The sequence below is a fragment of the Lepisosteus oculatus genome, chromosome 5, assembly GCF_040954835.1.
Source record: "Lepisosteus oculatus isolate fLepOcu1 chromosome 5, fLepOcu1.hap2, whole genome shotgun sequence".
NCBI classification, from domain to species: Eukaryota; Metazoa; Chordata; class Actinopteri; order Semionotiformes; family Lepisosteidae; genus Lepisosteus; species Lepisosteus oculatus.
In genome coordinates this window covers 59,198,071-59,204,070 of record NC_090700.1, presented here as the reverse complement: position 1 = coordinate 59,204,070, position 6,000 = coordinate 59,198,071, and positions in this window count along the sequence as shown.

Genomic DNA, 6,000 nt, shown 5'->3' with positions numbered 1-6,000 from the left:
GCACCAGAGCTGTTCATGTCCATAATCGTCCGATTTCTCCATGTCCAAGAGGCACCGAGTGTTTTTGTTTTCTGCCTCCTTTAATCATCAGTAGCAATCAGGGTGATTTCGAGAAACGTCTTGAAACAACCTGAGACTCTATAATTACTACAAGATGACAGAAAACCATTAAGATTCCAAGGAGAAAATTTATTTTCATAGTACAGTATACTGATATTTGTATTTGAACAGTGTTTTAAATTACACATATATATATATTATACGTATGCTACTGTATATAGTCAGTGCCCTTAAAACACTGTATCAAGTTTTCATACATAAGTGTTGAAAAATATTTATATAAAACTCAATTTTCTTTACTAAAACTTAATTATTGTTCATCAAGGGTAAAGTAAATCTGTAAATTACATTCGACCTTTATTCTTGCATCTGGCAAATAAAAACCGAACTAGGCTTTAATCTACTAGGACTCTAGTTTTAAAAGATAGTAATTCGATTTGCACATAGACACATTTGTTTTGTTACAGAAATGAAATGCTGTGAATTGTGGAAAACCCAATACCACCCTTGCACACTTAATTTTTGTACAAACATTTTAAAACTATAACACGTTACATTCAACTTTCTCTTCCACGTTAAAACCGAAACATACCATAGTTACATTTCCCTGTCCGAAATCTATACTGGACACAGGGTAAGCTAAGTAGTTTTGAAACATTTTGAACAAGAAAGAGAGATAATGAAAACACGGTCGTAAATTAGGTGTATTACAGTGTGATGAAGTGCCTGTAGGTTTTTTGTCTAACGGAAATAACGGTGGTCGACTACAAACTTCATCGATTGTGCTTTGGACATACTTTTAAATGTTGCCCGTATTGGTCCCTGAAACTGATAACCGGGTGAACATCTTTAAATGTCTTTACCGCAATTTCATGAAATCACTGTCCACAGCCTGTATTAAAAATACATTTATCCGCAGTAATCTGCTCGGTCTGTCTCTGCACGAAAACATCACAATGCAAATCTAAAATTTGTCGACTTCTCGTTTCAAACTGATTGTTTTTTCGTATTTTAATGTGTTGGAATAGGGCGTCCTCTGCCGTTAAATTATTGTAAAGACTAACGATGACCCGTGCAGAAAATCTCGCAATTCCGCCGTGATTTGAATAATTATTTGATCAAAGGTAATGAAAATGAAAACCGCTTACAGGAACAATTGTTTTACAATACGATCTTGTTACAATTGTTGAAATATAGATATTTATACAGAACTGTAACTTATATATAATGAAAATACAGAACACTCCTCAGAAGCGGTTGAAGGCATAATTGTTTGAGGACGACATCCAATATGTATTTTTTTCCTTAACAGAGAAACAAAAAAAAGTTTTAGATTTTCGCGCCTGTTGAAAATAAAGCCGATCACGTCTTGTGCATTTCGCGTAAAAGGTTACAATAGCCGTAGCCATTCTTTAAGTTTTTCTCTACAAAAGTGAATTTTCCTACATACTGTAACGCGACGGGAATTCCGGCTCTTATGAACGGAGAACACGGCGCCTTATTAATCGGGTGTGCGTCCGACACAGCAACCACTACAGGAGCAGAGAGAGAGAAAATCATTAACAGCCTACGACACCCTGGGGTCAATTCGGGTACAGTTACACCGGTATAGGGTGGTAATTGGGTTCATGTATAAAAGGGGTGCAACACCAGGGAAGCTACACGAGTCCGGGCGATCTCACGACTGTGTACACCGGTTCCTCCGCTGGTCAGCCCTACTGGCCAGCGGCTCTCCTAGTCCCAGTCCCTGCCCCTCGCCGGGCACCCCAGCCGGGCGCTCTTGGGCCGCAGCGCCAGGCGAGGGCGCTCCAATACAGTGCGGACGCTAGAAAGAACATGTGTACAGGTACTGTAGGTATAGAGCTCAAATGTGATACACCCTGTCGGAACACATAAACTGTTTTCCAGGACGCTGGAAGTGTTGTGACCGATGGCTTGTGGAGCGGGATTACTGTGGATCATTCTCCTTTCCAGCGTTATGAAACATCAGGAATTAATAATATTGTATTTATTCACATAACTCATAGCCACCGTAACCTGTAAAGGTGTTCCCTTAAAAAGACGTGAAGTTCACAGGTAGAGTTCCATTTTACGACCCAACTCTGTATTTTTGCTATCCGCGATACTCTCTAATTGCATCGGTTTCGGATTTCTGTTTCCTCGGCAAATATAAAAAGTGCTTGAGCTTTAGATACCATTTCTGTTCATTTTTTGTATTTCTGAACATTGGAGACGTCATTTCCTAGCTGAACGGAAGACCATGTGGCCAAACTTGCAGTTTGCAGTCCATGTATGGACGTTATTATGGATCAGCTCCGTTTAAAGTTTGTACAGTAAAGTAAAAATGCAGGCTGGCACGTAAAACGGAGAACGAATGTTTACAGGTTAGTAAAAGTAATATTCTTCGTGAACAATATAGCATATGTAGAAGGCTCCACAGCCGTTGTTTTCTTTTCAGCATGGATTAAATGTCACGACCACCAGGCAGTCAAGACCAAATCATAAGCGAGCTAATCAGCCCCAGCAGCAAGTGATTATTAACAAACGCCGCCGCACGAGTTAAACCACCTGCGCACACTCACTGTGTTATTATTGTAACGCAACGGGGGCTCAGGCGGGCGCTCTTGCCGCATTAGGTCGGCCCCTGCACCGTCCGGGGCTCGAACCCGGGACTCCCGCGTCTCTCTGCAGCGACCTAGCCCCGTGAGCCAAAGAGAGATCTCTCTACAGCCCAGTAGCTGTGGTCCTGCTATCACAGGGAAGGGCGGTGACGTCACCCGCTCTGGTACGCCAGCTCTTACACACAGTGCTTGTCGGCCGTAAGCGTTACATTATATTATATACTTGTTAGTTTATTATCTCAAACTAGAGTATGCAATAAAAGGGAAAGAATGCTGAAACTAGGTGTAAAGAATGATGGAGAGTTTTTGTCTCATCTGGTGTTTTGTTGTAGAATTGAATGTGCTAATACCAAAAGAGCACTAGCTTGTTCAGGATCTTTTGGGGGTGAAAACTACAGAAACAGACCGACTGCTTTCTCAGAACCATAAAGCCTATACGCCCTGTTTCAGATGTTTGTTTGGATGTATCTTGCAAACTATTGTATTGATCTGGGCTTTGTATTTTTTTTTTTGGCCACTGGATGATACAGTTCATCCTTTAAACAGATGTGCAATCAGAATAAGACATGGGAACAATTTTAATGTTCCGTTCCAAAGAAATTTGACAAAATTAAATGTTTATTTGTAGTGCTCACAAAATAAAATCTGGAGTGCTGTCAAAATATTCAATCAGTTACAGTAATCATTGGTATAGGATATTTATAGCTAATATGCGATCTATGCTATATTTAGGTATAATGTAATGACATTGAATTTACCATAATCTAACAATAGCAGAGCCAAAGAACACCTTTTGTTTTGCTTGATGGTGTCTTGGCATACAGTTTTGCAAGGTCAAATTTCAATTATAGGAAACACCAGGTTATTTTCAGCACCATTTAATTTTCTACATTTTGTGTCGAGCGTGAGCAAATTTATTATATTTACTTAAAGAACAAACGAATGCAACCTTAATATCTCTTATAGGCTTGAACATTCAATAACATCACTTTTGCATTTTCCGTGTATTTTAGTGCAATACGCATTGGAGCTCTTTCACACACGTTATAACTGGGTTCTTGAAGAAAACTCTCCTGGGGTCTGAATGATCACCAGCTAGTATTTATGCACATTCTGTAGCATGTCTGTATCTCTGTCGAGGTCACGCAATGACTGGAAAGCCAGAAAGCTGGTCTGTTGGTTGTTTAGTCTCGTTAGTCAGAATGCCGGAACCTTCCCTGTCACTGGCTCCCTCCTGTGCACCGTATTGCTGACAACAAAAGGAAAACAGAGGGATGTTTGTCCTTCACGTGAAAATCGGATTTGAGAGAGAGTAAGAAAGCTCAGGAGAAAAAATACTGCCTGTGTCTGGGCCTTATTATTTTAATATATTTGGCTACATGCGGTATTTGGCGTAAGATAAATCAGTCTATCACTGTAGTTGGATATACAGTACTAGGACTACTGAGCAGTTTGGTTAGCCTTTTGCATTTTTATCATCCTGCCGATAAGCAGTGAATTAGCCTTTTGATTCTCTAAAAAAGAATAAAAGAACATTTGTAACTGTAAAGGGCTTTCAATGTTTATTTATATGCCCTTTTCTTTACCTTTTAAGGTGAAATTAGAAAGGTATTGTTTCTTCTAAGTAGGACAATACTTAGTTCTCTGGACTGAACTGTCTCATTTATACCTATGTTTTTTTCTGTTGGCAGCATCCAAAAGCACATATTTTGTTAATTTCTTGTGGCTACGCACTAGACAGATTCAGACTTGAGGAGCTGCGTAGTTTGAAGTGTGGCTCACTCTGCTCTTCTTGTTATGTAGTGCAATGTCTTTACTGTTCAGGCTGTCAGAATGACTGAATTAGTAAGGAAAGTAAGCTGCATCAGAGTTATGAGTTATGAGAAATACTATCCACCCTGATTACATGCATGATTCTGAGATGATTGGGTTTGTTTTCCTTCTCTTGTGGCTGTGGTTCTTATTAGTATCAGATGTATAGGGAGACAAGCCCATCTTAAAAATTTTGTTTGCCAAGTTGAAAAACAATAATGTGTAGGATCAAGGAAAGCGGGAGAATTTTCTTCCTCTTGTGTGAAGTAACATTCTCATTATGTTTATTTATTATTTCTTCTCTTTTCTTTTTTCCTGACTTGTGGTTAGTTCTCCGTGGGTTAAAGTCAGGCTGTACTTTAAGATCAAAATGGAAGAAATTTAGAACTCCTCCAAGAACATCTGAACAGTCTGAAACATGCTTGTCGACTGTGATTTTCTCATATTTGAGTGTATTTTTCACTTGCTGTTTGTCACTGAATACTATTGCAGTTGCAGCTGCAGCTTCAGTTGCTCTGAGCGTTTTTATTGGTCACAAGGACAGAAATGGACCACGTGGACAAGAGACATAGATTAAAAATTAGAAAGGCAAATAGGTGACATTTCATTATATGAAAAGTTGTGGGTGGCAGGACCAAAATAATTACTCATGGTGTTGAAGCTGAATCCTTGGGATCTTGACAGAAATGGCTAGAAAAGATCACTGTATTATTAAATGACTAACAACTTAATGAGAAAGATGGGTTGGATGGCTTCCTGTCGGCCATAACCTTTCTCATAGTTTCTTGTGACTTCCTCAAGCCACAATGCCTCCCTTTCAATGTAAGAGCCCGAGTGTCCTAACACAGAGGCTCCTGTTCTGAGTATAAAAGGCATGCTTTAACAAAGAGGTAATTCTTAACAACAAAGAGTAAGTTCTATTTCTCTGTGGTCATATGCCAGTAGTGTTTGTGATTCCCAAAGCAGCACATACAGTATATTGAGTAGACAGCAGGATAGCCTTCTGTTAAATGCCTTGAACTGCAAGTTCACAGTTTAACTCACCTTTAACTCGTTTAGCCCATTAACTTGGTGTAATGAAACTAAACAAAGACTTTTAGTTTGGCACAGACAGGCTTTAGTCCTAAACTTGTCTATCTGTAGGCAGTAAAATTGTGAACAGGTGCTCTTATATCTAAATATTCAAGGTGACAGACCACAATGCAGTCAAAATTTCAGATAAGAGAGATTATCAGCAGGGCGCACTGCACTTTTAACTGTAAGCCTGACACGAGTATGATAATGCAAGGATAGGACAGAGCAAAAGAAAAAGGTTTATGTTTGTTCAAAGCAGGTTTAGTAGAGGGAACTCACAGCAGCTACCATTTATTACCAGGGGAGTCTTTAAAGGTTAAAATGGCACCAATGCTGTTAGTTAATTTAACCAAATAGAAGTGCTAAATAGAATTAAAGGTGATGGAAAAATAAAAGAGGTGTCAACATGTGCCACCTGAGCAGATGGCAAACT